General features: G+C 37.9%; 1 pseudogene across 1 annotated transcript; it reads right to left on the bottom strand.

Annotated features, from left to right (window-relative positions):
- Window positions 1-5327: 5327 nt before the first annotated feature.
- LOC146159002 (ATP-binding cassette sub-family C member 4-like) lies at window positions 5328-24938 on the bottom strand (annotated as a pseudogene). The gene is made up of 29 exons (XR_014494668.1): window positions 24803-24938; window positions 24218-24328; window positions 23357-23477; window positions 22923-23132; window positions 22645-22734; window positions 21285-21448; window positions 20841-20966; window positions 20450-20588; window positions 20013-20123; window positions 19545-19658; window positions 19032-19115; window positions 13886-14077; window positions 13362-13574; window positions 12939-13007; window positions 12716-12837; window positions 12457-12628; window positions 12067-12239; window positions 11598-11722; window positions 10791-10937; window positions 10551-10630; window positions 9447-9597; window positions 8988-9107; window positions 8270-8487; window positions 7614-7808; window positions 7130-7288; window positions 6672-6761; window positions 6298-6470; window positions 5668-5773; window positions 5328-5489 (listed from the first exon to the last, which is right to left on the bottom strand). The product of XR_014494668.1 is annotated as an ATP-binding cassette sub-family C member 4-like (transcript).
- Window positions 24939-25251: the final 313 nt, after the last annotated feature.

Raw genomic sequence — 25251 nt, 5'->3', positions numbered from 1 at the left:
TTTTGAAATTAAAATTAAATTAATGTTTAAAGCGAGTATTTTTACATCTCGCACAGCGGAGAGATTTACACTTTTGGAGGATTTGACAAAACATAAATCATACGGTATAAAAAACTTTTCTTAATTTAAAAATTTAAAATATTTAATACGCTTGTCACAAGATTGGTGCGTTGTTTTATGTTTCTCTACACCTCATAACAAGCCTTTGCCTTGCGATTTATTACTCTGCTGCAATGTTGTATAGAAGCCTTCGTGGCATATACAGATTTGAAGTAGTGCACAAGTCTTGTCTAACACAGGGGCGGGCAACTTTTCCAATCGTCGGGCCTGATATGGGAAAATAAAGTACTTGGCGGGCCGGATTCCTGATCGATATATTAATTGTACTGCCATAGCCTATACATGTTTTGTCGCATAATGACGGCTAATGTTGTACTTTTTAAACACGGCAACACTTTCATTGCACAGCAAACATACTGCTTTCTTGCCGACTTGAGTGAAAAAGCACTTTGGCAACCAATCAATGTTAAATTTGCAACTTTATGTTTCTTGGCAAAATCCAAAGGAAAATATTGATCCAAAATTCTATATCTAATTTGGGACCAACCAAAATAACTCCTTAAACTGTAGGTATATAGTGTATGTGACTAACGGGGGGCAAGGGTATAATCGGCTGTTTTGGTGTCGAATTTTTGGCGCCCTAGTTTGAAGGGCACCGTTATGGCGCTCCTGTTTTGGTACCTGTTTTTCTGGCCTGAGGTTATTGATGGGTAATGGGTGAGGTTACAAAGATTGGTAAGGGTGAAATTATTAGGGAAGTTAGGGATGTATTTAGGGGTGGGGTTTGGGGTTGGATAAAATGTTTTATAGGCCTGATTCTGGTCATTTAGGTCTTATTACGACGGGTGTATCTGTATGACTTAGGGTATTAGTCCTATTTTGGTCCGAACTGTTCGGTATTCCGACGTTGATGTTGTTCTTATTTCGATCTTATTGCTGAAGTCCTATACCTTTAACCAAAAAAAAGAAATTGGAGAATAATTAACAATCACTATTATTTAACGTAACAAGCAAGTAGTTGGGGACTGCGGCAGGCCACATTATCATGTAAGCGCTCCAGCCCGCGGGCCGTATGTTTCCCTCCCCTGGTCTAACAGGTAACAGCAGACATTAATTACATTTTCGCGTGCAGCATAGTCGTGATTGTTTTGGATCACGTCGTCAGGCAAAACGCACTCTGCCAAAAAGACTTCTCAGAAATTAGAAAAGCTTTTTCAGAAATCTTTGATGTATGATGTTTAAAAAACAGAAAAAAGGTCGCGTTGAACGCAAAATTTTCATCCAATTCAGAAACCTATGCGTTAAATATGTTTGAAATACAGGCCTAAGTAAGTAATAAACGAGATTACAAAACTTCGGCTAAACTTTATATTACTCAGAAAAAAAGCTAGAGGTGGAACGCGATCAAATATCGCTATTTCCATTTATCTATTAGGTTAGGGTATCACCATGGTTGTAAATATGATGCATAAAACAAAAATCGAGCGCTCAACCAATTTGGTTTTATCTGCGTTGTTGTGCGTAGGAACATTTGCATTACAAAGGATCACAGGGATCTTAAGGATCACAATAACCATCGTAACGGACAATTAATGATCTCTAGCGAACCTGTGCTCAAATAAGGGGATTGATTGTAATCAAGTCGACAACTAAAATTATTTAGACTTTGCAGCAAATATGTGTGCGAAAAACACAAGCAAGTCCATAGCAAGAGCTAGTTAGAAAGACAAAATTATAGTGTTTCGGCTCAGTGGCGTAGCCAGCCGAAATCTTTTTTGGGGGGGCCAAAAAGTTTGAACTTTTTTAGCTTTTGTCATTGTTTTAACTGCCCTAACGAACACAAATAACAGAGTTAGCAAACCGTTTTTAGTTTTTACGCAATACTCAAAAAAACATTCAAAGAGCAAAAACTGTCTAAAAGTAGTAAAACTACATTATTGTACAACAAACGTGTTAATAACTACATCGTTTGTGACGTAAAAATGCTCGACAATTAAAGGTGTGGCATGCCTGTGATCGACTGTTGTCGTACTGCTCAAAAACGCTAAAAACAAATTATTAAGAGTAAAATATTTATAAATTTGGGGGGCATGGCCCCTCAGGCCCCTCTGCCCCCCTGGCTACGCCTATGTTTCGGCTGTAGTTTATGAATATTATGCAAAGAATAGAAATCTGTCACAAATTAGAATCTAATCTAACGGACCAACATTATTTCCTTATGTACGTTAAACTTGTTGTCGTTTGCGACAAACAGTTCGTGCAACGTCACAATGCCCCCAAAGTGACTTGGTGATTAATCCTTGCGTTAAAGAAGGTCATTTCTATATTAAATGTGGCGAAGTAAACACGTGTGTTTTTCTGCGACTAAGAAACCAAACAAAACTAATGGTTAAAGGTTCTGGTTTTATACTATATAGCGGTTATGTTCAAATGGGGATCGCGATCCGGTTCCGAATCTTTTCAGAGTTTTGTGCGAATCTTTTAATGTAGTCCTAAAAAAAAACTTTGTTACAATGTTTTCATATGAATACCCATTGTCAGTGTTAATAAATTTTCTAAAAAGATCAAGCATAGAACGAGACTCCCAAATGCTAATCTTTGTGAGCGTTTGAGGATATCAGTAAGCGACAGAAAGCCCCAATTCTATGCTATTGTATGACCTAAAGTCTAAAACAGGGGTCGGCAACCTGCGGGCCGGATGCGCCCCGCCAATGGTTTTCATTAGGTCCGCCGCATCTTTGACAAACTGAATACGAGTCATCTTTCTACGTCCGGCTTGTTTACGTTTTGATGCGGTCTTTTGAACTAGATCAGCGCTTCGTTACCGTTAATGGAAAACGCATTAAAACATATTGGACATATATTTTTTACCATTTTGTATTTTCGGCAATGTAATAAAAACTTGCAAGAAATTTGAAAGAATTGCCGGTATACCTAAAAAAATCGCGCTCGCTTCGGTAAGACCATACCATAATTTTTTTTTTTGCTTTGTAAATACTTTTTTTCGCGCTTTGCGGATTTTGTATCTGTGTTCATTGTGTTTTAGTTCATTTCAAGTAGGTTTGGTTTGGATATAACTATTTTGTATTATCAGGATAACGGATATAACCGGATATTTGTACCTTAACCCAGTGGTTCTCAACCTTTTTTTTAATTTCAAAACAAATTTTGTGGACCGGTGGACCTTCCAAAATTAAAATCAACCCAAAATGTAATCACGATAAAAGTTACGCAATTTTTGGCATTGTAACATACGATAAAGTTCAAAATAGTTACCTCTATGTTACGTCACAATGCTGCAAATTATGGAACAAAGTTCTAAATTTGATATGACAAGCCTTCAACATCTTGCATTTTGCAGTTGAAATTATAAAATTGTAATAAGTTTGGCGGACCGGCAGAAAGTTACCGCGGACCACCGGCACCGGTCCGTGGACCGGCGGTTGAGAACCACTGCCTTAACCGGTTGACCGGATATTAGACAATCGATCTTCGCAATTTATGTAAATAGACGATTGGAAAACCAACCAGCAGTACGCACAACGCATCAATTGTTGAATCTTGTAATTGTAAACGCGACCCTTTGAGATTTTTATGAGTCACAATGACACAAGATGGGTTGATTTAATGGTTGAAGGTTGTTTAAATGGTTGAATTAAGTAAGCTGATTTACAGTAGGTCAGCAATCAATTACTAAAATCACTGTACATTTAAAGTGGCCCACGGACTCTTTTTATTGGCCCGTGATCTTATTTTTATGGGCCAGTAATGAAATTCAAAAAATATTCTTTATTTACTTCCAGTCGAGTTGCCCAGCAACAAACAGATGCACTTGCTCCCTTTACTTTACCTGGCCAAAATTTATTTTTTGAAATATATAAACGCAAATTTTATTTCCCGAACCGGAACTGAACCGAATAGTTTGAAAGAACATGAACCTTAACCGAACCATACCCTGTAAACAAAAGAGGTTCACTCCAGCATGACGTCACAACCTGTATTTTACAGAGTTAAGTAAAGCGATGGTCGTTTTTAGATAATTCAATATTGAGTTACTGTTTTTTTAATACGTCACGTAACTTAGCTTAAATGACTTACACTTTAAAGATTATTTTCTATACATTTATTGACCCACATTTTTTAAATTTGACGCAACTGATATTGTATCCGTGTGGAATTATATATTGTTTGCAAGGAGGCTATTATATTTAATGTAATCCCTGGGTAAACAAGATAAAGCACTTTATGCCTTTTGCATTTCGCACAAACTTTCACGTGTTTTGCATCGATTCAAAAATAGATCTATGTAAGTATTGCAGCGTGGTGGAAATAGCCATCAAAAGGTTCGAAAACACTGGACTAAAGTATGGCTTGCAACGCTAAAATTCGTTGCTTCTGAGTTGTACATGTTCATAAATAGTCGACAAACGCCGTCACTAAAACGCCTTTCTCCATAAGAATTCAAGATGGCGGATTGACTTCAATATCCGCCATTGGTTGCGCCATCCAGGTTTTATAGAGTCAGCATTTTTTAAACAAGTCATTTAGAATTGAGTCCAAGTTACGAAACTTAAAATTAACTAAAAGTCCGTCAAAGATTTTTTTTAAATAACTTGGCAAGTCCCCAGTTAATTCAGTCATGGTAAGAGCAAGTTAACTTTCAGTCACATAATTGACATAAAAAAAAACGATAACGTCATGAAATGTAACAACAACCCAAATTTCAGCACGCAATTTTTACGTGCAAAACAAAAAAAATTATGAAAAAACATTTGGAATAATCTGACTATAACTTGAACGGACAACATCCTATCAAGTTAAATCTTAATTTTGCAAATATCTCGCTAAACATTACGGTTATACTGTAGGTCAAAAGGTAACTCCGATTGTCATAAGCTTAATTATGGCCGCTTTTTCCATGACTAATTTCATTTCGCACCACCTTCGCCGTTTGCCTTATTCTGTTTTTTTGCCTAGCATTTTCATTGTTCACTGCTGGTATTACCTGAGACAACAGTAAGTTGGCTTGTATGTCGCAAGACACGCATATAGTTAATGTTAGGCGTTGATCTGCCGTAAAGCGTCGATTATTTTGTAACTTTAGTGATCAATTGTGATCAAACTGCTGTTGGCTTGAGACTGCAAATTTATGCACAACTACAAGTCGCAGTGCCTTTAATTTTTTCGAATATTTCCAGAAAATGTAAAATCAAAATTGTTCATTTAGAGTTTAGACCAGCTAGCTTAAATAAATCCTTATGTACCCATTAAGTACTGATAATACCAAGCGAAGTTTTTTTTAATTTTCTCCTTATTTAGTTGCTGGCTGCAGCTCCAACAGAGTTTAACATTGACTTAAAAGTCCCATTTTTGTTGCTGAGCAGATTGTGTGGTGAATCTAATTCGGCTATTCGTCCATCGCATAACACCTAGACAAAAAGTCGTTTTAAATAATAATGTTTCTAACCAAAGTGTATGCCTAATATTTACTAGAGACAATACATAATGTTAAATTTTGTCAACCTACAAAGTTATCCGTTCGGCAATCTGTTTATTTTGTACACTACGTGTGGTTCAAGTACTTGATGCCATATGCTCAACGCTCACCATAACTCTGTCGCAATCAATAATGGTTTCGATCCGATGAGCGATTGTCATCACGGTGCAGTGCTTGAAAGTTTCACGGATGGTTTTCTGGATGAGTGCATCGGTTCTAAAAGATATAAAGTAGAGAATTCTTTTATGGAAATGTGCGGAAAAATACTTTAATATGGGCTTTTCATTTTATAACAGGTATTATAATCCAAGTTTTAGTGTAAATGAAACTCATGCAGACGAAATTACAAACAACTGGTTCTAAGCATAAGTCAATAATTTGATCTCCTTTTATAATTTCTCACTAATTTAGGCACAAGTAATAATGCCGCACAATTGCGACTAAAGGTAGTTTGATATCCAGTATTTTAGATTTTTTTAATTGAATAATTATCTCTTTGTGTAATACGTCATCTAAGCTACTTCTTCTGCCAAAAAAGTTATAACAATCATTGAAAAACAGATGCCTTACAATGTTGTCTTGTTTAACATTTGTACAAATCATTATCCAAGTAGAGGATTTTCCGAGATGTACATCTAAGTGGATCGGAAAACATTTCGAAAAACAGCTCAAAATTCCTCTGAAAACAACTTGAAAGAAATGTTTCCCGGCTTTAATTTTTAATAATAATACCATTATACCTAAAGTCAACGTTGGCGGTGGCCTCGTCAATCACCAGCACCTTGTTCCTCCTCAGAACAGCTCGGGCGAGACAGATTAGCTGACGCTGACCAACGCTCAAATTCGATCCGGCCTCGGAAAGTGTCGTCTCAAGCTTGGACGGAAAGCTCTCCGCCACTTGCTTCATTTCAACCTGTAAAAAGGGTAGTCCATGTCGTCGGTCATTAGATTATCCCTTTTGCTTAATCTTATTTCAACAAAATTATTGATTAGGTGACATACAAACGATTTGCTCACCTGGAAATAGCAACATTTATATTATCTCCTGAATCCGAACATACGTTTTTCCTTAGGTAACACAGCAGCTAAAAACGGTATTATGTGTAAAAGTTACCTTATCGAGGGCATCCCAAATTTCTCCATCTGTGTAAGCTGAAAACGGGTCTAGGTTCTTGCGAATGCTACCCGCGAAAAGAACAGGATCCTTCGCAAGAAATGAACTTTTTTAAACTTTTTTTTAAGTAACGAATTCTATTATTTTATGTAAAATCGTACTTAATTAGAGTACTATATAGTCACAACTCTGGAAACCAGAATATTCCGCACTTTTATAAATGTGTATGATATTTCCGCACTTTTATAAATGTGTATAGACTTTAATAAAGTCTCTGAGAACTCGATATCAAATTAGTTTGTTTGTTGTTGCTACATAGAGCTAAACAAACTTTGTTGTATTTCTTACCTTATTCGTTGCAATTAACTCGATTCTATTAAGCCTTTCAATATTAGAATGGCAATTTGATTATCACTGTCCCTTAAGCTGTATTATTTTACTTCTTACTGTAGTTTTACCTGGGGAATAACCGACATCGAGGAGCGAAGTTTGGTCAAACCGATCGTCGAAATGTCGACGTCATCGAGAAAAACTTTTCCTCCGCTGTGCTCGCTCAAGCGGAACAGTGACGCAATGAGAGAACTTTTTCCCGCCCCTGTCCTACCGACGATGCCAAGCTATAGTTAAGAAATCAGAAGAGCATACTATTATTCCAATGAAAATGAGTTTCAATAACATATAAAACTATTTTGTAACATTGTGAACTTAAGTTCTTACGTATCTGTTTCAAGGTCTTTAAACAATAATATACTAATAGTCTTGAAATAAATTTAGAGAAACTGTACTACAATAACTGCGATAATAACCGATATATAAACTATTATTCTGCATGGGTTTATTGATTTGACTGTATTGAGTATTATTTTCAGCCCACAAACTAAATACGTTTTGTTAACGTATGTCCTCGCAAAAATGACTTCAATGCTGAAAACCTTTTTTTACCTTTTCAGACGGTTTTACTTCAAAGCTAATTTGTTTCAATACATCGGGTCCATCTTTGTAATGGGCAAATGAAACATCGTGGAATCTTAAATTGCCCCTGGAAGGCCAATTTGAACCAGGGTCGGTTCCAGGCAGAACGTGGGGCGCCTCTGGTGGAAGTTTAGAATATTGTCGGATTCTTTCGACTGACGTCATCTAAAAGCAAAACAGGTTTTCCATATTATTTGTTTCAATTCCTAAAAAAACGGTATTGTGGATGGCTGTGTTCTAATGACTTAAGCTAACCACTTGATGTAAGTGCACTTAAGTCACTGTCCTCAAATGACGTGACTTAACTTGAGTCTGTCCGACAAATGACTTGGCTTTGCTTTTGGTGTACTTATTCGGGTTGATAAGATGTATTTTCCTTACGCATTTTGTTTTCTAAAATTGAGCGATTTGTACAATTTTTTTACGTAAAGTAAATTGCTTTTTATATGTGGCGTTTTCTTATTATTCCAAACCGGCAATAATCCATAACTTAACAAAACAAAATCGAAGCATTTCAAGATATCATAAGTGCGACATGACGTAAGAGCCGCATAAAATTGGGTGAAGAGCCACATGCGGGCCGCGAGCCACGTGTTGGCATGCTCTAGCTGGTTTAATTGTCATACCTGATTTTCGACATCTGTGCTAACCCGAATGCACCGCTGGAAACCAGACATGAGTTGAAGAGAGTAAATAAGTATAAGTCCCACACTTCCTGCGTTGGTGTCCAGTAAGGAAGATGTGAGCAAAGTGAGGAAGGAAACCGCTCCGATGAAGATGGCGGTGATCAGTTCGAGACGGAAGGTAAACCATTTTGTTCCACTCATAAACAAAAACCACGCACCTTAAAAAGCAAGTATAATTCGTTTTACTATTTTCTTCAGGTTATTAGCAGCTGTCATATTTGTGTGGTTTAGCATGAACGTGATAAACTAAAACGAGTTTAACCAAAAATCGAACAACTTTTTTAATATTTAAACTCACAGTTTCAAAGAACATAACCTAGTTAGAGTTACTTGCTGACAAGATACCAAATTTATTCCTGTGCTTTGTTAGTTTATAAAACAGGACACAGATTACAGTAAAGAATTAACGAAACTAACAAACAAGGAACGAAACTGACCTGTATTTATTTGACGCCGCTTCGTTAAAAATTGATAAACTCAATCAACAACTTTTTAACGATTTTTAACGCAGAAATTTAGGACGGACCTTACTGGGTTTTGTATTTTAAAACAACCCACATAGAGATTGTTTTCAATTGCTAATTAAATTGCCTGTTTATAGTTTAACTATTTAGCTTACATCAATACTATAAAAAGGTATAAAAACACTTGCTCTTACTGCTGTGCAAGTCCTGAAATTCATGGAACCGTTGTTCAAACACTCCTTGCATGTGGAATGCACGAACAGTTGTCATTCCATGCAGCGTTGAAGTAAGATGAGAAAACACGGGGCTTCTGTCTGTTAAATCAAAAGTTATTGACAATTCTAGTTTATTTTGAACATATATTAATTTTAAAACACCTCTTGGATTTTTTAGAGATTTTTTTAGACACAATTTTGAAATATGCATGTTTAAGATTTAGTTTGCTACACGGTTTGAGATTATCAAGAACGTCTCATCTAAAATACGATAATTACGCGATGCCAATGATAAATCGTGTAAAGATTAGGAAACGCACTTAACTGAGAAGCCACATTTGACAATGGTTACTTTATCAAAAGGTTGTTTTACATTTCTGATTCAGACATCCAATATAAAAAGTTACTTTTTCACAAAAATTCTACAAATGATCTCACTTGCTCCTTCAATACGCTTGATGTCACGTGACGTTTTGACGTAATAACGACGTAACCAAACGAAGTATATGACGAGCGGTATGACGATGATCAATACAAAGTAGCTGATGACGCCACAAAGAATGACGACCGAAATCACCGTGACAGCAAGCTATGAAGAAACGAGGCAGAATAAACAACGTGTTTGTTATTTCGGGTAATAAGGTAGCACTATATGAAGACATATTGTTGCACTTTGACATGATGAGGCAAGGTTATGTTAAAGCTTGTCGAGAATTAAATACAATATGTCTTTGTAAAATGCCACTTGATTACCCTATTTAAAATTAAACAAAAACGGCCATTGACAAAGCTATTTTAATTGGATTATTATTTAGTCTTAAACTGATCGCAAAGTAACTTAAAACTGCCATCAGACTATTAACCTACTTTAAATGAAATAATTTAAATACATTAAGTTAGAGCTTACTCTTGTTTGGTTTATCTCAAATAAAATTTTAATTATACAAGAGTGTGTTGGTGGACCCTTTTGTATAATAAAAAACTGTTGTTTAAGAATATCGGAAGGGCATTTTTACGCCGCATTCCAGTGTTGTAATGACCTAATTCAATGACTTGAATCGCATTTAAGTCACTGTTCTCCAATGACTTGACTTGACAAAAGTCTCTTGGACAAACGACTGGAGTTGAAACTAAGTGTTTTCATTAAGCATTTTTAATTAAAAATTGGGTTATTTATCTTCAGTTTTTCACTTAAAACAAAATGCTTGCTATATGTTGCTTTGTGGGTTATTTTGTTAGTTGAGTTACTGGTCATAATCGGACTAATTTAGCAATTTTTACAGTTTATGACAAGGACTTTACTTATAGTTGACCTGCTATAATTATGACTTGACTGAGACTATTTATTTTGACTTGACTACGACCAGTTATTTCGTCAAAAATACTTGACATGTACCTAAGGACAAATTAATTTTACTCTGACGTAAGTCATTTCATAATGACTTGTTTACAACACTGGAATTTGCTGTTTTTATGTTTGTTAGGTTATTGTGTTTTTTTTTATTTAGGCAAATGCACCGTTATGAAATACAGATTGCTTACAGAGGAAAATTCGAGGTACATCCAAGGCAGCAGTTCGTCAACCTGCCCGGTGTCTTTCGAAAAACGATTCAATATTCGACCTGGTGTAACAAAACGGACAAAAAATAAACAGATTTAACCCACAACCAAGTTACCGATTAGATTTTTATACAAATTTGATTGAATTAAAGTAATATTAACCGACGAAAAGCTTCAATCGTCAATATAAAGCAAAATAAACTAGGGTTGCAGCAAAATTACCGGTTGGGTTGACGTCAAAGAATCGAATTGGTGCTTTCAAAATGGCGGACAACATCTTGTCGTGCATGCGCCTGCCCGACATAACCAAGTGGCGGTTTTGATAAAAAGCGTAAATAAACATGGCAGCGATAAATGCCAGGGTAAGATCTGAAAAAGTTTTTAAAGTTTCAATCTGCGTAAATCTTTTCGCCTCAATAAATTTTTCCGTGGTAAAACTTAAAAAAATCTCCATGAACATAATGTATGTGCAGTCTAACAATCACTATTTTTAACTAACAATCACTATTTTCCCTTTATTTAGCCTTCTGACGAAGTTGTTACCAATTCCAACAACTTTTTGGTTACACGTGAATTGTCACATTAATTTGTCATTAATCATTGGTTATCCACCAGCATAGCAAATTTGCACGGACAATAAAGTATTCAAAAGTGATAAAAGGCCACATTATATTAATATGTTTATTCTGTTTAACCAGGAAAAATGTAGAATTCATTCGCAAAATATCTCGCTTATTGGAGTTGTAATTTATTTACATGGCCGGCAGAACGCCAGTGGTCCTTTACGCGTTAGAATTAATCTGGTAAATAACTCATTTAGCCTAAATTGGTCAACGCCGGGTTAGAATTAAACTTTTAAATAGTCAATTTAATCTTCGCCATGCCGAGTATTTCTTCTATATAGTATATAATATTTGGCTAAATCTTTAGGGTTTACCTAAAATATTTTGATAAGATAAGCTAATTAATTTACTGGACCAAGACTACCTAGAACAGAAATGTCTAATTCAAAATTGGCGTAACACTTACAAAGAAATATAAGAATGTAGTAATCGTCGTTAAATTGGATTTCCGGCTGTGTCGTGATATTCAGAGTAATGTTGCTTGACAAAGATTTCAAGACCTTTGAGTGAAAGGACAAAAAATGTTCTGTCCTGTAAGTTGACGAAAACAACAGTTGATCAGGTTTAAAATCGCAGTGCAAGTACTATTTAATTTAGGTCAGTTTGAATCAAAGTTACAATTTACTATATATAAGTGAACCATAGTAATTTTATTTTTATACAAGTCACGGATAACACAGAATAAAAATGTCAGTTAGTTTTTACATTTAAATGAGCAAAGAAATAAATTACAGTAATATATTTTCTGTGTGTGATTCACTATCTCCGCACCCCCTTGGAACAGTTCTTCAACCCCTGGCAAAACCTCAGTGACTGGTAGATTTGCAACTGACTACAAACAATTTCGTTCACACGTTCACAAAACATAGGCTCACCATACGGAGATCCACCAGTCGCAAATCGCGTACAGAGTTTGGTTGGCGAACAAAAAAAGCAAAATTAATGCAAATCCGAATTTATCGCTGGCCAAGTATTCCACGTAGCACTTCAATCCGATGCTTCCCTGAGCTTTGGTCTCTTTCTGAGCAATTTCGGCAACGTAATCAGGCTACAAAGCGAAATAAACCGATATAGCTACACACAGAAAAATAAATACTTTTGTAGAAAAAATAAATGTTCTATTTATCACAACTTGAGTAAAAATTATCCCATATATTTAATTGTTTATTCATTGTATTAACGTTCGCCAACAACTTAACAGATTGCAGAAAATACAAACAACAAGGTGAAACATATTGAAAAAATAATAATGTTATCTCTGGTACCTTTTCATCACCTTTGCTTCGGTTATCAACTGAATCCATACTGCTAGATTCAAGCACTTGTTGTCCTATAAATACAATACGCTTTATTTGGACCATATCCCTATAAATCATATAAGTTTTTCCTAAATATTCTTCATAAGTATTACTTTTCCAACAGTGATGTTGAGTCGGTCTAACGCTACTGATTTACCTTAAATCTACATCGCAACTAGCCATTGTTAATGTTTTGTTTAACCCAATCAATGTGTTATAAATTAACAATCGCAATAATATGCCTGGATTGAATTTCGCCTGGTCGTCATTGTCACGCTTCAGTAGAGACACAAAATCCGTCCCGTCTGCTTGCAGCTCAGCAAAGCTCCCAAACCCGGCAACCTTTCCCTTCCGACGCGCATGAGAAAAAAAATAAAGCAATTTTGATTTTTTAGATTAGATAATAGATATTTAGTGTATAAAACGGACGCTAATATAGTACGACTTACCTGTTTTAGAACAACAATTCTGTCGGCTCCTTGAATGAACTGCAATTGATGCGTTACAAGAATGCGGGTCTGTAGAAACAATCGGTTTGCAACGTTAGGAACACAGTCAAAAAGAAAACTGATTCCGCAAATTGTGACACCCATTCCCAGCTAGAATCCACAGCCGAGAATAGAGTTTTAAAATGGGTCGCAACTCGGGATGTCCGATAGTATAGAATCTAAGCCATTACCCGATCCAAAGTGGTAGTATCGGTACGCGTCCGATATTAGGCTTATATCGCTGTCGATTCGACAATCCCAGCTAGGAACCACAGCCAATCATCGAGTGTCAAAATCGCAACAAAAATTTGTCCGAGACTCAGTCACCGAACCTATCACGTTGAATTAAGTGAGTCTTACAGTCAAGGTCACGTGACGTCATACCTTGTCTTTCATCAGTCCGCAAATGCAGTCGGTGAAGAGCTGGTTGGCCACTGCAGCGTCCACCGCGCTAAGGGGGTCGTCCATCAGCACGATGTCGCTGCCCCGCCTGTAGGTCGCCCGGGCCAGGCTCACCCGGGCCTTTTGCCCACCACTTAGGATAACCCCCCTCTCACCCACCAAAGTTTGATCTCCATTCGTTAAAGATTTGAGATCCTTAACATATTTAAATATAACATGGAGCAAAAAACAAAAATAACTCGATTTGAAATTGTGTTTCATAAAAGCATAAATATAAAGTAAAGGAAAATAGTGAATAAAACATATTTGATTTATTTCACAATTTTTCGTCTATTTCGACGTTTCCAGCTATTACGAAATAAAATAGGTCTTTAAACACATAACCAAATAAAAATTTTGCCTATTATCACATCAATAAAAATATAGGCAAACAGCAGCAAATATTCCATCCGTGTCTATAAAATACTTATTAAAGTTAACTTGAAACTTTGGTTGTTTATGCAAACCTTGGTAAGTGCACAGGCATTAACAACCAGATCGAATCTCTCCGCGTCAAATTCTTCCCCGAAGAGGATGTTCTCTCTCACCGACCCCGAGAAGACCCAGGGGACCTGCCCCGCGTACACAATCCGACCCTGACTCTCGATCCGACCCGATTTGGCTGGGAGTTCCCCCATAATGGCACTCAGGAGGGACGACTTGTGTCATGGAATGTTCACGTGGTTCTCCTGCGAGAGGTTGCCCGCGGCCCCTGAGCCGCGTGCTCTAGTCACGTGTTTTGTAATCATTGCTTGTGTTGTACGTTAATTGTATCGCAATGTAAATTACGCGACTACTCGCCTATAAATGCTCGTGCCCTTCTTGTGTGATATCCATTCGAATTAAACCAGTTACTTACTTGGACTCTGTTTACTATTCTTGCAAGGCAAACAAAGGTTAGAAACACAACAGAGTTTTGGCGACGAGGATATTGGATTCAAGGTCTTCTGAACGAGGTATCTACGCAGTTTGACTTTTCCAACTACTTTTGTTTGCGCAATGGAAGAAATACTGAAGCTCATGCAAGCACAGTTACAGCAACAAGCACAACGTCAGGATGAACAATCCAAACGCCACGAAGAACAAATGCATGTAATGATGGCTCTGGTGGAAAAGGCTGGGTTACCGCAAGCAGCTACGTCATCCGCAGCAGTACCAAGTTTCAATCCATTTGATTCTACGTCTGAGTTATGGAATGATTATTGGTCGAGGTTCAGCACGTTTATCAAAGCACACGCGGTCCCAAGCGAACGAAAGGCTCAGGTTTTCTTAACAAACCAAACTCCTACAACTTACAAGCTGTTATCAAACTTGGCACTTCAGGGCAGCCCGTCCAAAAGTGTTAATGATCTATCTATTGGCGACATTGAGGGTTTTATGAAGAACCAGTTTGACCCAAAGCGATTCGTCATTCGGGAACGGTTCAAGTTTTGGAGTAATATGCAACGGAAGCCTGGTGAGACTGTTCAAGAATTGGCTGCACGCATTCGTCTTGAGGCAGCCACTTGCGACTTTTCGGCAATCAGAGACCCGTTGGACGAGGCACTTCGCACGCGCTTGATTTGCTCGATCGGCAATGAGGCTGTTCTCAAGGCACTTTTCAAAATTAAGGCTGATGAGCTCAGTTTTGCGCGAGCCATCGAAGTTTCCATTCAAACGGAGGATGCTGCTAAAGTTGCGAAGGAAACTGTATATGGAAACCGAGGCTCTGTTCAAAAGGTACGCGAAGCAGCGAAGCCAAGTCCGTCTCCGTATACTAAAGTTTCAAAGGACGCCGCAAGTTATGCTTCGAGGGACAGTAAAGCCAAGACGAACATGTGTTGCTATCGCTGTGGCAAGTCTGGACATTTTGCTTCCACATGTCGTCACCGAAGTTCAACTTGCAAGTTTTGCAGACGTATCGGTCATTTGGAAGTAGCTTGTCGAAAGAAACTGGCGTCAACAAAACCTTTAAGCATGGTTCATACGGTGAAGCCTATTTCAAGCATTGGGAGGTCAACTCCGAAGCTGGACGTCAATATTTACGTTTTAGACAAGATTTGTTGCTTGGAGCTTGATACTGCTACTACTGGAAACTTCTTATCTGTTGATACATGGAGGCGAATTGGCAATCCGACGCTGGAGACGCCTACTTACCGTTTCAATTCGGCGACAGAACATTCAATGCCACTAATCGGTATTTTTCAGGCAGAAGCAGCATATGACGAAACCAAGTGTACGCTAGAGTTCCACGTATCTAAGATACCGAACCTTGATTTACTTGGGAGAAATGCTATTCAGTCTCTAAAAATATCAGTGGACAAATTGATATTTACCGATGTTGTTCCCGTACGTGCTTTATCTATCGATACTCAACCTGATATTCAGTTACAAACGGATTGCCGGAAACTTTGTAGTCAATTTCCGGACCTGTTCAAAGAAGAGTTAGGTTGCCTAAAGGACTTTGAATTAGAGGTACAATTCAAATCCGCGACGAAGCCGGTGTTTTGTAAAGCTCGCTCAGTTCCGTTTGCTCTTCAGCAAGACGTGGGACAAGCATATGATGTTGGCATCACTAAAGGAATCTGGACTCCAGCGAAGTTCAACGACTGGGGTACGCCTGTGGTACCCATACGCAAAACTCCGCTTCCAGGGAAATCCAAAGGTCGATTGCGCGTGTGTGGTGACTATTCCGTGACGGTAAACCCGCAACTGGCCACGCACCGCCACCCTTTGCCGCTTCCAGAAGATTTGTTACGCAAGTTGCAAGGTGGATATGGCTTCACGAAAATCGACTTGGCTGATGCCTACAATCAGATACGTCTCGGACCAGAAAGCCGAAAAAGGTTGGCTCTTAGCACACATCGTGGAGTTCTTCTGCAAAATGTTTTACCTTTCGGTATACACTCCGCTCCAGGGTATTTTCAGGAAATAATGGATGACCTTACAAAAGACCTTCCAGGAGTTGCTGTCTACTTGGATGATCTTTTAGTCAGTGGTTCGTGTGCAGAGGAACATCTTCGTAATCTTCGTCAAGTTTTCCAACGGTTGCATGACAAAGGACTTCGCTGCCGATTGGAGAAATGTGTGTTCGCGCAACCCAAAGTGGAATACTTGGGGCATACCCTGTTTAAAAGTGGAATTGCAAAAGGTTCCAAGCTTGATGCTGTATTGAATATGTCACCTCCGAAGGATGCAACAACTCTACGTTCATTCTTGGGGTCCGTTCAATTTTATGGAAAGTTTCTGCCGACCAACTTTGCCGAAGCGGCAGAACCTTTATATCAACTTACCCGGTCTAACATTTCGTGGAAATGGGGAGCGGTTCAACAAAAATCTTTCGATCAGTTAAAAGCATGGCTTTCGGAAGATAATGTTTTAACTCACTTCAATTCATCGCTTCCGATCGGAATTGCATGTGATGCTTCAAGTGTTGGAATTGGCGCTGTTTTATTTCACCGTTATCCTGACGGTACTGAAAGGCCGATATCTAATGCTTCAAAGACGCTTTCAACCAGTCAGCGCAACTATAGTCAAATACAAAAGGAAGCTCTTTCTATTATTTTCGCGCTGAAAAAGTTTTACCAGTACTTGTTCGGGAGGAAATTTATTCTTGTCACCGACCACAAACCGTTACTGGCACTATTCGGGCCAAGCAAGCCTACTCCGGCACTTGCGGCAAATCGACTCGCAAGATGGGCACTTTTTCTCAGTCAATTTAACTATGACATTGAGTATAGAAAGACGTCAGAACACGGCAATGCTGACGCCCTTAGTCGTTTACCTGGAGGTAAAGATGAGGAGTTCGACGGAGAGGAGAGTGTAGATGACGTGGACACCGTTTGCTCCATCACTACATTAAGCTTACAAGTGAAGCCCGCCGATAGCGCCACCCTCCAGAAGGAAACCAAAGTGGATTCTGTCTTATCGCGTGTTGTGCGATTTACAAGGGAAGGCTGGCCACCTAAATGCAATCAAAGTGCTGATGATGACGCGGAGAAGTTTCGGAAAATATCCGATTCGTTAAGTACTTGCCATGGATGTTTGCTCTATGGATCGCGAATTGTAATTCCGCTCAGACTTCGACCCCAAGTCTTGCAGCTATTGCACCAGGGACATTTCGGTGTTCAGCGCATGAAGCAACTGGCACGAACCGCCGTATACTGGCCAAATATTGATGCAGATATATTGTCATTGTGTCAGCGTTGTACTACTTGTGCACAGCATCAGAACGCACCAACCAAAGCAGTCATTCATCCGTGGATGATGCCAGAGAAGCCGTGGAGCAGAATTCACATTGATCATGCAGTGAATTTTATGGGCTACAATTGGCTGGTGGTAATCGACGCATACTCTAAGTATCCGTGCATTCACCGAACGCAATCCATGTCAACCAAAACTACTATGGAATTTCTAGAACAGGATTTTGCGCATTTCGGGTACCCGCACACTATTGTCTCGGATAATGCTCAAGCATTTCTTTCGGCAGAATTTCAAGAATTCTGCAAACAAAGGGGAATTATACATTTAACAGGTGCTCCTTATCACCCTGCTACAAACGGTGCTGCCGAGAGGCTTGTGCAGACTTTCAAGAAAGCTCTCCGTAAGTCATCGAAGTCTCCCCACGAAGCGCTATTGGAGTTCTTAATCCAGTACCGACGTACACCTGACAGCAACGGTTTCTCTCCGAGTGAGTTGTTAAACGGACGTCAAATTCGTGCTCGGATCGACACCTTGTTTCCCACGCCAGCTCACGTAAAGCAACGCGAGCAGATGAAATGTGCATCGAAAGACTATCCTCGAAGGGAAATCATTCACAAACTACGACACTCGTTTAAAGTTGGCGATCCCTGTTATGCGTTATACTTTGGTCCAAAGCGAGACAAAGATGGACGTTGGGTCCCAGCTATTATAACCAAACGACATGGCAGTCGAAGTGTAAATGTCAAGGTGATTCCCCGTGGTCCGATATGGAGGCGCCATATCGACCAACTTCAATTTCGCTACACCAGCGACGAGGACGCTGATCCAGGAGAAAATAACTTTCCGACTCCTCGACCCTCAACGAATTCTACGCGGCCAACCTTGGTTCTGCCAAATCCCAATTTGGCCACAGCCAATCAAGATGAGTACGGACCTCACAATCCACGACGCTCGAAACGCCCACGTAAGCCTCGACAGCTATATTGTTGTTAACGAGGCGTTTCTTTCAAAGGGGAGGTGTCATGGAATGTTCACGTGGTTCTCCTGCGAGAGGTTGCCCGCGGCCCCTGAGCCGCGTGCTCTAGTCACGTGTTTTGTAATCATTGCTTGTGTTGTACGTTAATTGTATCGCAATGTAAATTACGCGACTACTCGCCTATAAATGCTCGTGCCCTTCTTGTGTGATATCCATTCGAATTAAACCAGTTACTTACTTGGACTCTGTTTACTATTCTTGCAAGGCAAACAAAGGTTAGAAACACAACAACTTGAAACCATAAATATGTTATTGCTACCAGGCATAGTATATTTAAAATAGACTCGAAACCATATTTTGTTTTGTAATTATTTAGAAATACAGATTGAATCAATTTATCTATATGTTAGTTCCGCGAACTGTTCGACGTAAATCACTTTAGTTGGTAATTTTACCTTTCCAGAACCGACTGAGCCGATGACAGCGATTAACTGGCCTTGCTGAAACTCCAGGACAACGTTGTCGAGAACATTGTTTTTCTTGACTATGCAGTCCTGCATCGAAATAATTGTAAATAATGTTCTTGTGATAATTGCTTTAATAGTTAGTTGAAAGTGTCGAAATTCGAAACATACTAGGTAATGAGGAAACCGTGACACCAGTAACTGAATTCGGTGGTCTTGAATCAATGCTAAGTTATTATTGTGTTTTAAATCCAACGAATTGCGATGGTTTCAATATCATTTGATTGTATATCAAACTATTTTTTCTATATTCTGTTTATTGTTTGCCGTACGTGTGAACTGTATGATTTTCTGATAATCTTCTTATACAAATAATCTGTGAGACATTAATATTAATCAAGTATTTTTAATTAACCAGGCTCTTAAAACAAAATTTGTAAAGCTTAAACATTTGCAATTTTAAGCCGTCCCACTTACCTGATCTTCAACGAAACTCAAGTTAACGTTGTCGTAGGATGCTGTGAAGTTGTCCAACGTAACAGAATGCCCTACTTCCGATGGTTGTCCGTTTAAATTATCGCACTTGGATGTTTTCATCTCATCCAGCAATAAAAAATCCTAATGGAAGGTTACGTAAGGTTAGGTAACTACAAAATTAACACTTGATCCACAATAACGAAAATCATAACTTATTACATAAGTTGGTCTGAGACTATGACTACGAGAATAAAATTAAGCAAACTACTTTCTTTAAAAAAAAAAAAAATTGTTTTTAAGGGACCTAGTATACGAGGAAAAAAAATTAGCCTAAACCTGTCAACATTATTTTGGTCTGCTTTTAGGTTTTACATCTACATTAATGGGATAGCAACGCGGATACAAAAAGAGGTATGGTAAATGAAAGTCTTATATAGATGAGACGCCACTATGAGCTACTTAAAAAAAATTTATTCCACATTTAGCAGTTTAAACCTGAATTCTCTTGAAGCTAATCCTCGACTCAGCCAGTTTTTCCACACTTTGCGGAAGAAATACTCCAAGCGGAATGCGTAAAGTATTAAACAATGCGAGTGCAGAAAAAACCTAAAAACAAACAAGTTTAAACATACACCTAACTCACTTAAAGTTGACACTTGTTTCTTATTCGATGACTGCAAGGTTATCTAAATATTTTGTAACCTTATATTCAGACTGTCAATCAATTTAGTGTGTTTTTTAAATGGAAATTCGTGAATGAAACTTTAACACATAAACCTCTTATCATCAAATCCAATCTACTGTGTTTAAACCAAACTTAGGACATCGGGATTCAAAAAGCATACTTCTGAATTTAACACCAATTGAAAAAAGCATGTACACTAAGCAAAGCAGGACATAAACCCTAAAAAAGAATTACAACTACTTCTTGCCCTTGATGGAAACAGTTGGCCTCCAAGTTTGACGTAAAGGACAAAAACGACAAAAATCAAGACTCGAGTTGATACCGACGTCATTGCAAAGTTATAAGCCTTCAGGTAAGATGAGAAAATAAATCGCTTAATTTCCTGCCTAAAGGGAAAGAAGGTGGAAAAATTCGAAAAAAACGAACAATTCAGTCACTCTTTCACACAAAAGTTGCTGAATATGTACTTGTCAATTAAATGGTCTCTTTTTTGACAAATCTATACCTTTAACACTACAATCCGCTCAAATTCAATTAATGGCCAAATATTTCTTGACCACTTTTTAGAATTCGTTAGTTTAAGTAGGACGCCATAATAGCATGAACTAAAATGCAATTTTTTTATTTTTTTATTTTACCTTCTTATAGAACTAATTAAAGAGGCGAAGGGCTTCTCCCAAGCGTAGAGCTTCACAATTCTCATGGCCACAAGCAGTTCGTTCATCATTCGGATTCGCTTGTCTGTTTGAACTGCCGTCTTCGCCCTACGAAGATACAATAGTTGCACACTGCAGTAATGCTATAACGCCGCTGAAGCTTTGGTATAAATAAATTTGGTTTGTTTTGTTTTAAGTTGTCATGAATTTTTGTCATGACATTTTTTTTTACTTTCTTTAGAATAGTTTGCTAGTCACAAATATGAGGAATTTTAAACATTTTCATGGTTATGATATTGTAAGTATCAACATACTGCTTAAAAATAAAAAGGCGTCTCTAAACCGTCAAGCGTTTTGAGAATTCTTTAACTGCAAAAAGACATTTATGAGCCAAATTTACCTTCAAATACAAACGTTCGACTTTACCTTATTTTTCCGAACAGTTGACCGACAAAGACTTGACTGGCCAGTCCAACGCCGATGATTGCCAGTCCTAAGAATGACGAGACTCCAATTTCACGCCAAAGCAGATAGGTAACCACCATAGCTTGCAAGGGTGCCAGCCAGAGATAGTGAAGGAAGGCAAACAACTGAAATAAACAAACACGCTTTACACACTGCTGTTTTACAACAGGGAGTCAAACCAGTTGAATTTTCCAGGTTTAGTTTAAACTCAAGGATTTTATCACAATCCTGTTTTTTTTTTCGGTTTTGGTCCGGAGCAATTCAAAAGTTCCAGTTGAGCTCCAGATCGACTGAATTTATTTTCAAAACCGGTTTGTATAGTTCCTGTTGCGACATCATATGAAATGCGTTGCACCCAAAAATGTGGGTCAATAAATGTGGAGAAGAATTCTTGAATTGTAACTGGTATGTAATGTTAGTTTCCTGACGTATTTGAAAGCAAGCAGCTCATTATTGAAATATTTGACAAAATAAAAAAATCAACGTTTTATTTAATCAATACTGAATATTATTATCATAAAATGTCAAACATGACATAACTTGACTTTGTAAAATACAAGTGGTGAGGTCATGCTGAAGTGACCAGCTTTTTCAAAAGTTCGGTTTTGTTAAGGGTCTTTTTTTCGATATTTTCGGTTCAGTTTCGGCTCACCTCCTTAAAATCTTACAAAAATTGTTCAGGTTTGTTTATGGTTGGGTAGAAATTGGCCGAAACCCGGTTTATAAAGTTCCGGTTCGAGTTCGATTTGTAAACTGCGAAATATTGTTCGTCAAAAGTGTCACGTGTGCTGTTGACTAGGATAAATACAGATGGATCTTGCTGTAACGTTCGCCATAAAAACATAATTTAGCAAATATTTAGTTCTGTGGCCTGTCGTTTTTTACGGTTTTCCGCAACGAACGTGTCGTTACAAGGTTTTTCGTTGCAAGGTTTAATTGATATTGTGGGGCGCTGGTGGTCGACCCATACCACTTTGTGCCACAATCAGCGGCGAACGGCCTAAAAAAGACAAGCGGATTTTTTATCTTGATATGTAGGCAATTTTTCGATCATTGCAAAATGCCAGAGAACCAAATCACAAAACCTGCTTTTCCGATTTACCGATCGTGTAGTATAACGTTGCGCTATGTGGAAACAGGTACAGGAATAACTCTCACATGTCGTTGGTCACTGGCCAGTCAAGAGTAAAAAAGAGTAAACAATTTGCTGGAACGCATGAAAAAATGTTAAGGGATGACATCACACAATTACGTATAAGCCGACGTTTAAATGAATTGAAAAAGCAAAAACGTGGCCTTGAAGAGTTTCTAACGCTCATACCAGGTCAAATCTTATGACGTCCGTCGCTCCAAGATTCAGGATTTGACCTGTAGTTGTGCTAGCCAGCGACTTTCCGCTTAACTTAAGAGTCTAAAACAACAGAAATCCCGCTCGTTGTGCACATACAGACAATTAATTAATCAATCGTGGTATCATAATTATATAAAATGCACATTACATATAAACGGATAAATATATCTCCAAGCATAAAATTATTTAGCTTTTGAGGCAGACATGCAAGTTTTTCAATATCGTACAACTTTCCGCGTTGGCCTTACCTTTTTGTAAAGAAGGGCGCAAGTAGCGACTCTGAGGTGCCAGCCAAGGCACTCGCATTTAAAGAAGTACCACTGATGCAGGAAGAAGAACAGCACTGCTGTGAGTGTGATGGCCGCCGCGTAGAGGTAGGCTTCGGTCAACGTTGAGCCGCCCTCAAAGTAACTGATGAAACCAGCCACCCAAAAAGGGTTACAAACTGCAATGGTTTCCTACAAGATCGCATGTAAATAATAATTAATCCGTGTGAGATCAAATATCAGAAGAGTTTACAAGTCGAAACAAGGCCTTATTGCTCCGATTTTTAACATAGAATTAGTACAGAATATAACACTCAAAACGAAACCTTGTAAACCTGATAAATTATAGGAAGCCATTTGTCACGAGTTTAAACACATACAGCATGTTTGTTAACGCCAGATACAGTACGACATACTTTTATCAACGCTAACACTCCGTAACTGAGCCATTGATACATGTAGGTTCTGAACGCTGCTTTCATAAGACTTGGTTGGTTGCCTGAATCCGTCCCTCTCTGTACTTCTTCATTCCATTGTCTATTGTAAAAAAATGAATTAGCCGTGGACGTAAAAGGACTGATCCCGTTAAATTTTGGTATTAAAGTGTCTTAAAGTAAGTAGATCTTTTGCTAGTTTCTTCCATTTCGACAAAGTGTAGGTTATGGGAAATTTCGCTTAATATTAGAGAAGTATTACTATTATCTGTTCATTACGGAGTCATTTGCAAAAAAGATTTAACATCATTCTTTGCAAATCAGAAAAAAAATTTTTGCGAATGACGCCGTAATGAACAGAACAATAACAATTAAATAACAGTAATAATTGTTACTATAATATTGGCGAATGGCTTCTCCCAAGAGCAGAAAACGTATTATTGTTACATATAAAACTAACAAAATTAATAACTATATATAGTCGGAATGACGACATTCAATTTTTGGATAATAATGCTATTTTTGAAGATGGGTTGTGGTTGAAATGAATTATTTTCAGTGGAGTATAAGAATTGTAAGTATAAGAATTACAAAGAGAAAAATTGTCCGTACATTACTAATCTGCCTTTAAGCTTAAAAACTTTCCTAAGAAGGCCTCTCTCCCGAACACAATTGATACTATTGAAATTCGATCGCAACACATTTTACCGAAATTCATGTAACTTACTAACTGGCTAACATAGGCGAAATTTCATTCATAGATTTATTCATTATTGCCGGAAAACAAAAAGTGTGGCAGCCAAGCCGAGCCTTTCATTTGGATTTCGTAACATATAGTTTAACCTTTCCAAACGGTGGCAAACCGCTGTTGAAGTGTCGCTCTCCAAAAGTTTGTACAAATCTTTACTGTCTAGATCTTTCTTGTTTCCAAGGTTAAACAAATCGTTCATCCACCTGAAAAGCATAGTTTTAATGTTTATCCGCACCTAAATTTTAAAAAATTAGACCATTCATCGCGTTGAAATTGCCATGCACATATATTCCACGACCTCGAATGTGCATGGGCTGTAAAACAATTTATTTTGCATCTACAAAACAAAGAACAAAGGCAGAAAAGGATTTGTAGCAGGAAAAATATTATAGAGATGACTACAAAATCAAAATAATTACCACTAACGATATAAATATAAGAATGAAACAAAAGTTTAATATTATAGAATATAGAATAACGAGCTTTTCTCGAAAACTCTTTCAGCTATTGTTTTTCTTAATTGATAATGTGTCATCAAATAGCCACCCTGGATTGCTATCACTGCCTAATTGATTCTAAGCACAGAAATCAGGTAACGCTTTGCTTTGATAGCCGACGAATTGGATTTTATAGGAATTGCTGTACAAAGCTTGAAAACTACGTCGAATAGCGCTTACCAGAACGTCAGGTAGGACAGTGGATTTTTCGTTTTAAATGGATTGGGTCGTAATTCATCCTGACGAACCATTATTTACGTGAGACAAATGAAGTCTTCATGCAGGCTGATTATCCGAGGTGGCCTACACAACAAACTCTACCTAAAAAAACGTAAAATGTCCTAGGAAAAATCCAGCTTTGCACAAAACCTTTTTTAGCAATTGTCGTTTGTGAATATTTTATATAGACATATCCAGATTTATTAACGTTCGAAAAAGATGTCACATAAAAATATCAAAAAGTTCGCCTGGAAAAAACAAGATACCTATAAATATTTATTTGCCGTGAAGTAATGACTAAAAAAAAGCGTTTTCGTTAGAGGTATATACATTTAGAAACATTTTACATTGTAAAAGCAAGTTTATTTATACCAGTGGTTCTTAACTACTTAGACCAGATAAAGATTAAA

The sequence above is a fragment of the Ascidiella aspersa genome, chromosome 3 (genome assembly GCF_963924565.1).
Source record: "Ascidiella aspersa chromosome 3, kaAscAspe10.2, whole genome shotgun sequence".
Classification (NCBI taxonomy): domain Eukaryota; kingdom Metazoa; phylum Chordata; class Ascidiacea; order Phlebobranchia; family Ascidiidae; genus Ascidiella; species Ascidiella aspersa.
The sequence above is the reverse complement of the archived record's forward strand: the minus strand, read 5'-3'. Positions and strand labels throughout refer to the sequence as shown.